The sequence below is a fragment of the Periplaneta americana genome, chromosome 11 (genome assembly GCF_040183065.1).
Source record: "Periplaneta americana isolate PAMFEO1 chromosome 11, P.americana_PAMFEO1_priV1, whole genome shotgun sequence".
Classification (NCBI taxonomy): Eukaryota; Metazoa; Arthropoda; class Insecta; order Blattodea; family Blattidae; genus Periplaneta; species Periplaneta americana.
This window is the reverse complement of record NC_091127.1, coordinates 169,905,416-169,919,177: the sequence shown is the minus strand read 5'-3', so window position 1 is coordinate 169,919,177 and position 13,762 is coordinate 169,905,416.

Sequence of the window (13,762 nt, the reverse complement as noted above, 5' to 3'; positions counted from 1 at the left end):
TAGATACAATGTTTGAACTTTGCACACTAAATGTGTGCAGTATCTTTAACTTTTTTAATCACACGTAAAGGCCCATTCACAATGAAAATTAAACATAACCGTAACATAAACACACAAGTTTGCGGCCAGGCTACCAAATAGGATCATTCACAATGATTCACATAAACACTGACATTCACATTTCGCTTGAGACAAGGCTGTAGCATATCCCCTACATTGTTTAAAATATATATCCAGCAGATACTGAAGCAGTGGAATAATTCATGTCGAGGAATGGGAATTCCAGTGCACTCGCTGCTATTTGCAGACGATCAGGTGATAATTGCGCAATGTCGAGAAGATGCAAAATTTATGGTAAGGAAACTCCTTGAAGCATTTGGAGCAGGGGGACTGAAAGTTAATATGAGTAAAACCGAATACCTGGTGATAGGTGGAGATGGACGAAATATAAATTTGCCCCAAGGAATAATTAAAATAGTGAAGGAGTTTAAATATTTGGGGTCGGTTTTGCATGAGACTGGAAATTGTAAAGCGGATATAGATTATAGGATAATGCAGGGTAGAGGAGCAATAAAGATGTTGAATGGAGTGCTATGGAGCAGGACAATAACAATGCAAACAAAAAAGAGAATTCTTGAGGTTATAGTGGAAAGTATATTGACATATGGGGCTGAAGGTTGGAGTCTATCGGAAGGCCAAAAAAGTAAGATACAGGCAGTTGAAATGGACGGCATAAGGAGAGGTGCTAGAATATCCAGGCTAGAAAAGAGAAGAAACGAGGATGTTAGAAGGATAATGAACATGGAAGAATCGGTGATTGCAAGAATTGAGAGGAGACAACTTCAGTGGTATGGTCATGTAAGGATGGATGAGGGGAGGTGGCCAAACGTTCTACTTCAGTGGTCTCCAGCTGGTAGAAGGAAACGAGGAAGGCCTAGAAATTCATGGAGGGCTGGAATATTGAGGATGATGAATGACAGGGGACTGGAATGACAGACGAAGATGGAAAATGGGAATAAAGAGTAACCACTGAAAAGTGGAGAGGACCTCAAAAGTAAAAGTAAGTTAAATTGTTTTCGATCATCCCAACCAGATGACGCCCGGTAATTTAATGACAATCTATATTTTATTTGAAATTACACAAGCAACTCAATGTACTCTGTTACCTATTAAGAAATATTACATATTACGAATCTGATTCGACATATATTAAGATACAGTAGGTCTATGTACATATCATTAAAAAGTTATAGTTATAAATATTACTACTATAATATTAGTATTTGAAATATTTTTTGGTAGTGAATAGGGTAGCCAACTGTCTCGTATTTCCTGGGATATCCCGTATTTGTCCCTAATTTTTAACAGTCTCCCTGCTCCCGTATTATTCTCCTCTTCGAGCATTTAGCTCCCTTATTTTTGCATAATGTAACAATTTTTATTTTAAACATTTGATTTTGCTGTGAATGATGATTGTTTATATGATGAGTAGGGCTAGGATTTTGATGAAATTGCATCTTTTTTCTAGTAAGCCAGAAACATAGCTGCTTTAGTATTTACATGTTACGTGATAAACTGAGTGTTTTAAAACATATTTGTTAGAGCATATTTTGCATGTTTTACCTCTTACAACTCATAAGGGTATTTTTTGTTTCATTCGGTTATTTTGGGATATAGTAATGTAATTTTGGCCATAAATCCCCATTACTAATGTAAAATATTATTTATTTCCTTTGATATTTTCTGTACATATTTTGTACATGCATATTATGCATATTATTTATATCGTTTTTCTACACAAATTTGTTACTTTAACATAGTACACCCCATGTAATGGATCAGCCCAACCACCCCTTCAATATAGACTCCTGTATACCTGAAAGTTCCGGATAAGAGTGGCCTTGTGATGGATTACATGGAACTACATCAAATAAAGTAATTATAATGTACTACTTAGAAAAATTATGTAAAATTAAATAAACTTGTATGTTGGTAGTATAATTTAATTTTATTACTAGTCTAAATACAGTATTAATATTCCTACTAAGCCAATTATGTAAGATCAATTCTTAGGACATTTTTAAGGGCATTTTTCAAAGATTTTTAGGTCATAAATGCATTGTTTTTAGAAAATTTTTTCATGATATATAGGTCATCAAAATCCTAGCCCTAATGATGAGTTTTGTTATTCAAGTGATGCATTGAAATATGCAGTCTTTATAGGACGTAATGCTTGCCAAGAATGGGTTTTAGTGTTCACCCGTTTAAAATCAAACAGTGTTAATTTTATAAATTTGGAAAAATAGGTTAATTTTGTTTTAAACATCCAAGTAGTAATGCTCATACAAAGAGGGTGTTCATCTCATGAACAATAATTGGACAGATGTTCGAAACAGGAGCACGACACATTTATTCAAATCAGAGCTGCAAACTGCAGTCGACTTCAACTATTACACGAGACAAAATCCGTCTCAAAATACTCTTAATGGTCAAGTTTCAGTCCCCTACGACCGCTACCAACGGACTTCTAACGAATATTCACACGTTTATCACTGGGATTGTGGGGCTGGAAATCAATTTAGAACACATTTATCTCAGCCACAACACATTTCAATTTTTATTGTACAATTATCACTACAATGACACAATAATTCTTGCAGATAACAAACGAACAACTTCTGAAACGTAATTAACAGAGTCGCAGTTTCACTTCACTTCCACTAGATGACTCAGAATTCCAGCACACCATATTTTATAGGTGTAGCAGGGATGCCAACATCGGCAAACGAAATGAAACTATGAGGAATGTTACAACAAGTATGCTAAACGTCAGGAATGTTACAATAGGAGTGCAGCACGTTAGGTTAGGTTAGATTAGGTTTTGTTAGGTGTGTAAGATAATATGAATGGTTACCACAGTTGGAGACACTGCAATTATTCTCCCACTCCACCGTCACACCGACGGAATATGGCCGCCTTCTTCCTTCAAGTACGACGATTTTCCTATATAAGTAAGGAACCTATTTAGGGCGGGTTGGGTAGCACCACAGCTGTCCCAGTGATCACATCGAGTTTCTACTACTCCACACTACAAAACTAAGGTATTTTCAGTGTTTGTTTTTAATTCCCAATACTCGCAATACATGACTGAAACTTCATCCTCTTAATTTAAGCCTAGCTGCCGAAGTGTGTATATATATATATATATATATATATATATATATATATATTTTAAGTAACTGAACGGAATAGTATGTCTCTTTTCTATGTGAAATTTTGTAGATTCCTTAGTCTCCCGTATTTTCTTCAAAAAAAAAAAGTTGGCAACCCTAGTAGCAAAGGGAATACGTGCCTGTTGTTTTTTATGCTGTGTCGATTTGAACGCGTTGAAGGTAAACTGTTTTTCGACGAAATGGCAATGTAAACCGCTATTGAGTGTTGCACGTTTTCTGCATATCAACAAGAGAGCTGCGTTATTGCAGTGTGAAAGCGAAAACAACCAACAAACTTTTCACTTTGTTATGAAACGTAACAACTTATAACAAGGTGTGCATAAGTTGCGGTCACATTCACCATTCATCAACCAAATGATGTAGCTATGTCTATTTACCTACCTATATTTTGCTAGACTACAGTACCGTCAAACCGTCTAGAGTCGACCACTTTTTTTCACAGACAATGCGATCTACTATTTCACTGAAAATGTTATCTTATAGCGCACAACTCAGGGATTGTTTTCTGTTATTTTCATTTTATGAACTTCTACGGTCACTGACGAAAACAAATTTTAAACGCCGGTCGACTCAACCCTGTACATGGTGTTAAGTCGACCACCATATTAAAAATATATGCAAATGAACGTTTGCTCTCATTCCGGTCGATATCGATCTCCTTTTGGATCCTTTTATTATAATTTACTTTTCTATTTTTTATTTTTTATTTATTTGGGATAGAAAAATGCGAACTTTAATACAGTTATTTTAATGTGCATACATTAAATAGGTTAAGGCTCATAAATTTAATAGGAAATATTTAATTAATTAGCAGACAAAATTACGTCAAACGACACACAACATTATCACATTATTAATGTACTAATTAATAAAATAGCCTTGAAAAATACAGAAAATGCAGTTTCCATCTCCTAACTAATATCATAACCCTGAAAATCAAGACCAAATTTTACGAATTCCTTTTCCTTCATAGAAACAGAAGCATTTAGTTTTCTTTCTACCTGAACATAGTCAATAAGACTCACATCCTCCACCTAAGAATATTTGAACTGGAATCCATCACAATTTCTAACAAAACGAAGTTCAAGTCCTTCTCCTGGAACCAGTTCCTCAATGCAACCGACATTATCTTTTTAGTTGGGAACTTCACTAAAAGCTGATCTCCTGATTTAGGGTCATCGAAATTGTCATTATCATTGTTATCTTCCTCTTCAACCCACTCATCTGACTAATCTTTAGTGGAATGTAGTCCGTCTTCATCACTATCACTGGACTCCCGGTATCCTCTCTGTTTTCTTTTCTTGGTGGTTTTCTTGGCTTCTCTTTTTCTGATCTCCTCAGTTGAGACAGGATGAGAGATTTCTTCATTTGACTGAGATGTTCCGCCTTCAGTAGGCCTACTGATACAATATTTTTTCCTGGTTCAATTTCAATTTTCCTTTTCCTTTTCTTGGCAGCTAATTATTTTTCTGAAGCACTTTGATGACCACTTTCCCACCAGTGCTGGTGTGGACTGAGATTCTGGAGACTCTGTCAAACCAGATTGTGGTAGTTTATTAAGAATTCTTTGTGGCTAGAATGGATTAATTCCACAGGCCTACATAGTCGACTCTGTACTGGAATACAACTTCAACTTCTGACATCTCTCAATAACATGGAAAAATATTTTTTGTTGTAATATGTTGTTAAGCTTAAAATTATGACTACAGAAATACAGTTATTTTGTATTGCATTACAGTTAAACAAGGCTAAATTGTTAAAAGTTAGACAGAGCACTTTTTTGTTACTATTTTTGCTATTGGCAACAATGAATTTTACGTAATCAAGAACGCAAAATACGTTTGGCACTACCTTGCGAGATTGAAAGGGGAAGTGTTATGAGTCAGCTGGAAGCAAACAGTGGCGGCTAGTAGGCAATTCTATTGGAATAAACACGTGAAATTAGAAAGTGTACACAGTGGTCGAATCTAGACCCTCAGGTCGACTCTAGACGGTTCCACGGTAGTATTATCTATGTCTACAGCTGTCTATATATAGGATCTACGTGAACTGTTGGAGAAGTTTTGTGTATGATGGTAGAACTGAATTTAATTAGTTTTAGGTCCATTGTTGCGAGTGGCTTATATTATGAAGCTTTATTTAACGCTATTTGAGGCGTTCAGAAGTCAACATGATTAACTCCTTTTCCAAAGATTTTGAGATATTAAAGGTTAAAGTTAATAGTACATTATGCAACGAGCCTATAATGGTAGTAATTAAGACGCGAGTATGTTCATGAAACGAATGCGAGTTTCATAATTTTTATACGAGCGTCTTAATTACCATTATAGGCAAGTTTCATACGACTTTTTATGCTCGACCATATATCTAACTTGAAATTATTCATAAATATTCATATTATTCTTATCTGACTGGGGAGCGGAAGTGACCTTGTGCAATCTCGTAAATTGTGAGATGTGCGCAGACGCGAAAGTATTGATTTTTTCCGAGAAATAAATGTCGACTTTGACCTTGATATAATCTAGAGAGTAAAATGAACATTAATCTTGATATAACCTAGAAATTGATTTAGACATTGAAAAACGAGATGACAAATTGAATTTATTTGAATATTATTTACAATTAATGCTAATTATTATAGTAACAGAACATAATCTTCTGGAACAGTATTGGATTTCATATTGCCTCCGTGACGTTGCGCTAGTTGTCTTTCGAGTGCATATCCGAGAATAATCGATACTTGCGCTTTCATATTGCTTTCTGATTGGTGGAAAACCTGAACTTTAATGAATAGGTGTACTTTAATGAGGTCCACTAAAGGGCTGCTACCAGGTGTATAATTACTACATTTTGGCATGGTCCAGCATAAATACACATAATTAATTCTGTGATGTAGTTAAGAAGAATATTATATTATGTGGGTTTTTTTTACTGAACTATGGAGTTAATCACCAAAGAGAGCAGATGGGGTACGGTATCAGTGGATACAAGTTTACTCTACCGAGAGCTTTGATTACATCACGAGGTGGGGGAAAGGGTTTTACCTACAAGATACAGTCATTGTACGCACAGAGCTCTCTGATGTCACACGTGCTCTCTTAGATAGTTTTCAATACCTGTGCGTTTCCTGACGTATTTCAATTTCTTGTGTTCTTCATATTCTTCTTTATTGGTCCTTCTAGACTATTTCCTGTATTTACTCGTAATTTTTTCCTATCGCAGTCTTTCCAATTTGTTCTACTTGTGTTTACCGTAAGTGCAAAGCATTTATTTGCCTTAGTTACATTACAACAGTTTACGTTATGCCGAAAGAAAAGAAGCCTCGGCGTGTACAATTGCAGCGATTTGTTGAGGAGTTCGGATCGCAGCACTTTTCCACGGATGGTGAAAAACTTACATGCATGGTATGTAAAGTCGATCTACTGGGGAACAAGAAACAACATGTACAAAAACACTACAACTCTAAAAGACACAAGGAATGTTTTAAGTTGTTGAATTTGAAGAAAGTCGAAGCTATTCCCACGAGTTCAAATATGGAATATAATTTTTACCAACACTTGTGCCACATGTGCGTTAGGGTAAATATTCCATTTACAAAACTGGAACACCCATGTGTCAGATCATTTTTGCAAAAATATACAGGTAGAACACTACCTCGACAATCTACTCTGCGTACGGGTTATTTAGCAAAATGTTATGAAGATATCTTACGTGAAATTAGAGAAACCTTGGAAGATGAAAAATTGTGAGTATCTATAGACGAAACGACAAATATTGCAAACAGATCCGTTACTAATGTTATTGTTGGGGCACTTCAAACTGAATGTGTGGGCAGAAAGTTTCTTTTAACATCCGAAGAGCTAGAGAAAGTAAATCTTGTTACTATTGGAGCTCTGTTTGAAAAATTAATGCGATTATTGTGGTCTAACGAAATGAAAGCAGAAAATGTATTTATATACGAGTACAATATATTGTTCTTATGTAGCTTCATTAATATCATGTAACACAGAACTATGAATGTTGTAATTAAATGTTAAATATAAACAATAGGTTATTTAATATTATAAAGTGAAATTACTGGATAGTAAAGATAATTTGCTGCAGGAACTGTACTTCAGTCGTTGTTATTGTAGCGACACGATGACATTCCCCACCTCCCTTCCTTGTTCCCTAATACATTACGATATAGTGCGTGTAGCAGTTAACTCAACGGTTTACGTACACCAAATGCTCCCTCTGTTAATCACATTGACCACTGAAAATATGGTAAATTTAATACATTGCAAACTTAGAAACTCTGAAATAACCAAGAGTGGTGTTAATCATGTTGACTTCTGAGCGTCTCATTCGTAGATAAAAAGTATAAATCGTACATCCTATTTTATCGCGTACGTAAGCCGATTTAGCTCTGTGGCAACGCGTCTGCTTGCAGACTAGCCAGCCCGGGTTCGATTCTACCTCGGGCCTAGGAGAGGTGTGCACCAATATGACTGGGTTAAATTTCAAATTTATACGCAGTGCATATGAAGAGAAGACATAATTATACCACTATTGATAGCGAGTCATCTGTCGGATTGGGACGTTAAATCTGAGGCCCCCTGGGTGTAGGCTACGTGCCGGTATCGGGTTTCCCTTCTCTCTTCCTCCTCATCATCATACTCGTCCATTCCCTACTACACAATATTTACACTTACATTACTGTACCAGAGGTGAGTAATTCAGGTGAATTTTTTAATTTTTACCATTTCCATCTATCACTCTCGAAATATTCATGCTTATCTCCGTAATATTCTGTACACTTACGTACTTACTTACTGGCTTTTAAGGAACCCGGAGGTTCATTGCCGCCCTCACATAAGCCCGCCATAGGTCCCTATCCTGAGCAAGATTAATCCAGTCTCTATCATCATATCCCAACTCCCTCAAATCCATTTTAATGTTATATTCCCATCTAAGTCTCGGCCTCCCCAAAGGTCTTTTTCCCCCAGGCCTCCCAACTAACACTATATGCATTTATAGATTCGCCCATACGTGCTACATGCCCTGCCCATCTCAAACGTCTGGATTTAATGTTCCTAATTATGTCAGGGGAAGAATACAATGCGTGCAGTTCTGTGTTGTGTAACTTTCTCCATTCTCCTGTAACTTTATCCCTCTTAGCCCCAAATATTTTCCGAAGCACCTTATTCTCAAATACCTTTAACCTATGTTCCTCTCTCAAAGTGAGAGTCCAAGTTTCACAACCATACAGAACAACCGGTAATATAACTGTTTTATAAATTCTAACTTTCAGATTTTTTGACAGCAGACTGGATGATAAAAGCTTCTCAACCGAACAATAACAGGTATTTTCCATATTCATTCTGTGTTTAATTTCCTCCCGAGTACCATTTATATTTGTTACTGTTTCTCCCAGATATTTGAATTTTTCCACCTCTTCAAAGGATAAATTGCAATTGTTTTATATTTCCATTTCGTACAATATTCTCGTCATGCGACATAATGATATACTTTGTCTTTTCGGGATTTACTTCCAAACCTAATTCTATACACTAAAGATTACATTTCGTTTTAACTCTTGTGAGAAACATGATCCAGTATCTCACATTCACAGACAGCGAAATTTCTTATTATATGGGTCATTTTACGCGAGGACACCACTGGACGACAATAGGACAAAGGATATACACCTAAAATCTGTAAGGAAGAAATGTCTTCAACCAGAGTGCTGCATTGGAGTTAAATCGCTCGCTTGAAGTCGGTCGAGTATCGCACCCTCAAATGAGATACGATCGGTCGTGATACGCTCGTAATAAATAGAAGCACAGTACAAGGTCATCTCACCGACAAGTCTTATCTTGTATGGAAGGCGACAGATAAGATACACATATGTTTTGCTCACACGGTAAAAATAAGGCTTTATTTTCTGCGTTTATGACAAACGTTTAATGGAACAGTCAATGGAACGTACCAAAACAGGAACATGAAGTTATAAATAAAATAGTATGAAAAAATTCGATATACAGTTATTATTGCTAATTAATAATTATTCAATATTTGATTTACCACATATACAATATGATAGGTCCATACATAGTGTTCCGCCTATATACTGCGACAATGTAGAAACGTTTTACAAAATATTATTGATATAGCAGTAGATTAATAACAATATTAGTACAGAGATAACGTCACAGAAAATATAATAAAACGAATAATCATGCTGCACAAAGATTGATACACTAATTATTAGAGATTATTATTATTATTATTATTATTATAAAACTTGGTACAGTTCTTGCATTATCGTGATTGTGTTCTCCGTTTATAATAATTACATTTACATCCAATAACATCTATCAGATGTGGATAAAACAAAATCACTCCTGTGTGGGGGAAAAAAAAATATTTACCTACAACATTTATATTACATTTTAAAGCAAGTTTTGTAGTTGTACTATGGAGAGGTTAGTTAAACACTGCAAAGTTTTGAAATGATAAACATCTATGATGTTACTACACAGTTCATCACTGTAACGAGAACGAATGTCTAACGCTCGGCTTATACCGTTCGAGGATTTATCGCTCGTGACAATTTTACTCATCATGCATGTGCGCTACCTATCGGATTATGCTATGAACTACTTGGCGCTCGAGCGAAAACGTCCAATGCAGACCTCTGTCTTCAATTCTTTGCCGGGAAATGAAGCCGGTCCGCTGGACTAGTTGAAGAGGACAATATCGCTTGACTGAAAGCGGAGAGATATTTGGAATATTGATGTATAAATAAATTAAAGATGAGACTGAAGATAATAAGAAATTGCTATTAGGACGTACATAGGAAACGATTACATCGCACTGTGTGAGGCTGGGATCTACAAGGAAATGACCACAATCCCCAAACTGCTGAAATTAAAATTTAAGTCTACGATCTTCTCTTTTACATCAATGGGTGTATTACCTGAAGTCTCATTCAGTTGGTACGCGCGATCTTTCATCTTATGGAATTCTGCAGACTAATATGAGGACCCGAGGTCCTCGCCGCCTCCCTGGTTTATTAGCATAGTGAGGACGAGAAGCCCTCAAAACCTGCAGCTCCGCATCCTGCGGGACGACGCAATTTCCCGCTTCATTTCTCACGTTATTGAATAAAGATAATTTCACACAGGCTGCAGCAAGGAACCCAGACGTATCTAGAATCCCTTGTATGTCTAGTACTATCACAAATAATAATATTCCTTCCTAACATCTTACGTTTTTTCCGGTTTTCGTACTGATATTGGACTCGGGGTGAAGGAAGAGATCCAATAAATTTGAAACTGATAACGGTTTTCCATTTCCGAATTCTTAAAAGTAAAATGAGATTAAAGTTTCTCTAGCTCAGTATCGTAATAGCTTTTCCTTTAAATAAAATTATATAAAAACGTAGCAAATGCTGCAAACTAAGTTCATTAGACGTTCAAATAAACATTTTTCAGATTTATTTTCAATGAAGAATACCAGATATTGTGAAAGTTAATTGGGTCCATAATAATGAAGCATACTCCTTCTAAATGCTTTTTTATGCCAAATACTTTTTCTTGAAGCTATCCACTTTCAGGTTTTGAGTTTCAACGCGAAAACGTAAGTAACAATGTCAGGACGATCACTGGGTTTTTCATGTGGGAGTAAAGCAATAGATATTTCAGGTCATTGTGGATTGTAGGTGAAAGTTAATGTCAGGTTTGCTATGCTTTCGAACAACAGACATAGCATCTTGGTATAGCTGCTGCATGTAGAGCTTGAAAGATAGAGGGTAAAATCATTTTATCCTACTAACGTAAGAGATCTTGCTGAAATGATCGGGAGACTACAAAATCTTGTAGGCATCTTATTTTATCAGTAAGTAATAACTTTTGCTATTTCCTTAGGAACTGTAATTTTTGCGCTCTCTCGAGCCAATACTGAAGAGAATCACGCATATAAATATCTACACCGCACCGCCATTATATACATGAAAAAGACCAGTCCCACTTGATTAATAAGTATAAAAATATTTTATAATTTAATAATATTATCTTACGTAAGTTTTGTAGTTTTCAGTAACATATACTATATATAGGGCCTACTTTATAGCCGCCATTCAATAAATTATAGAAATGAAGATGTAACTTAAGATATTCTCTACATCCACTTATATAACCCCAAAACGTTTCACTTTCATATCATCAATATAGCATTAATATGCATAATTAATGAAAAATAGAATGGAATAATAATATTTCATTTCTAATGGTAATAATGTCATGAAACCACCTCAAGTTTTTTAGTTTTTAATATCCAATACACCACAGCTGTACTCAAAAAATTACACACCGCAGAATCAGACCTGCGAATTATTTTCAGTAAGCCTTGAAGTTTTTAATAATCAATTGAATTTGAGCTCTAAATATGTCAGCAATCCTGCAGGTCATGGCCTTATTGTAACATCCTATTGTTTATTGTGTGTATGTTTTGTTTTATACCTAAATGCAATTAGTTCTCAAAACTGACGAAAGATGGATTTTGGAAAATGGAAAATTATGTAGGAAAACTAACGCTTCACTGAAAGTTATTATTTTTGTGAAAATCCTTGGATGCCAAGCTTAAAAATGAGGGATCACTCATTAAAATCCGTTCAGCCGTTTTCCCATAATTTTTATTACCAGTTCAAATTTTATATATATATATTTTTTCCCCACAGAACATAGTTTATTCAATATTGTGAGCCCCATGTACATTAGAATCTCTATTATCCGTGGTAATGAAGGGGGTTGGCTGAACGGTTAATCGAAAAAATCTGATAATCCGTACTATAGAAGACTTTCATAAATTAAGTGTTGCATAATGCAGTTTCGGTAATTTCTCCGTGGTTATGTGTTTTAGCACATTAGGTAGTGGATCAGAAGTTTGAGTATAATAGATCTGTTGGAAAGAGTCGATGAAGAAAGAATAATGTTGAAACTGATCAGGAAGAGAAAAAAGAATTGGTTGGGTCACTGCCTGAGAAGAAACTGTCTACTAAAGGATTCACTGGAAGGCATGGTGAACGGGTGAAGAATTCGTGGCAGAAGAAGAGATCAAATAATAGACGACATTAAGATATGGATCATAAGCTATACAGAGACTAAGAGAAAGGCAGAAAATAGGAAAGGCTGGAGAATGTTGGGTTTGCAGTGACAGAACACTATGAATGAATGAATGTCAATGAGAGATTTCTAAGGGTCAACGAAACTTATGATGGATTTCTGTGGAAAGATAGGAAAAGTATAGATCTAGGTCTCATGTTATAGATTTAAGTAATTTATGCACTTTATCCTTTTCTTGTTATTAAATCTCGCACAGTTGTAACTCCAATCTCGTATTCCGATGTTAGATGAACAACAGTTCCTCTTTTTCAAAACCACTCAATTATTTGCACTTCTCTTCGATACTTAGCACAACATGTATTCTTTTGGCATTTCTGGAAAACGTTTTGCAGAGAAATTAAACAGGTCACTCGAACAGCAGATCATAATGTGTAAGGGCAAAGGCTTGTAATATCACTCTCTATAAAAAAAATACGTACTAATGTATTGTGCAGTACTCAATATTTTTTCTGTAACAAAAATAGGAGAGAATGACAGACGCATAATCCAACAATCGGTTAATAGGGTGACGGATAATCGGGGTTCTACTGTATTATCATTTCGTCCTGTAGCATCTCATCATGCGAATTAATATGCAGCTGCCAAACTCTTAGCTCACCAGTCCTAACACAGACCGGTATGCTCTCAGCTCGTCTTCTCACGAAGCCATATGCCAGCTATACAGGGTGTTTCTAAATTAAGTCGACAAACTTTAGGATCGGATAGATAACCTTCTTTCAGACAATTTTCGTTGAGGAACCCTTGTGCTGCGACACTTCCCTTTAGAGCAAGAGGGGTTTATTTCATCACGGTTCGATCGTACAGGAAGGAATTTAAATAATTAGTTACGTGAAAAGTGATTTAACAAATCGTCAATGTTACAGCCACAATTTATTGATCCGAATATTCAGAAAAACAGAAACAAAACAAACCGAATTAAAAGAAAAACACTCACTTTAGTGTTCAATCAGCATATGGACCCATTGCTTTACTGTCACATCACTACAAGTGCTGGAACACATGTCCATTGACTTCCAGACAAACATTCATTGACGTCCCATACTTTGTCGTACTATTTCAAAGACATCAGGCATTTCCCTGATTTCAGCTACTGCACAGACAATGCGTGTTGCAAGATCTTCAGAGGCAGCAGGGGTTTCATAAACCACAGGTAGTGATCAAATTGGGTTAATGCATGATCAGGGAATAAACAAACCGGATTGAATAATAATACTGTGCTGACGGAATAAACAAACTGGGTGGTAGCATTAAACCCCTCTTGCATAGAAACAAAGCGTCCGAGCCTATGGACTCCTTAACGAAAAGTGCTTGAAAGGTTATCTATCCAATCCAAAAGTTTGTCGGTCTAATTTAGAAACACAC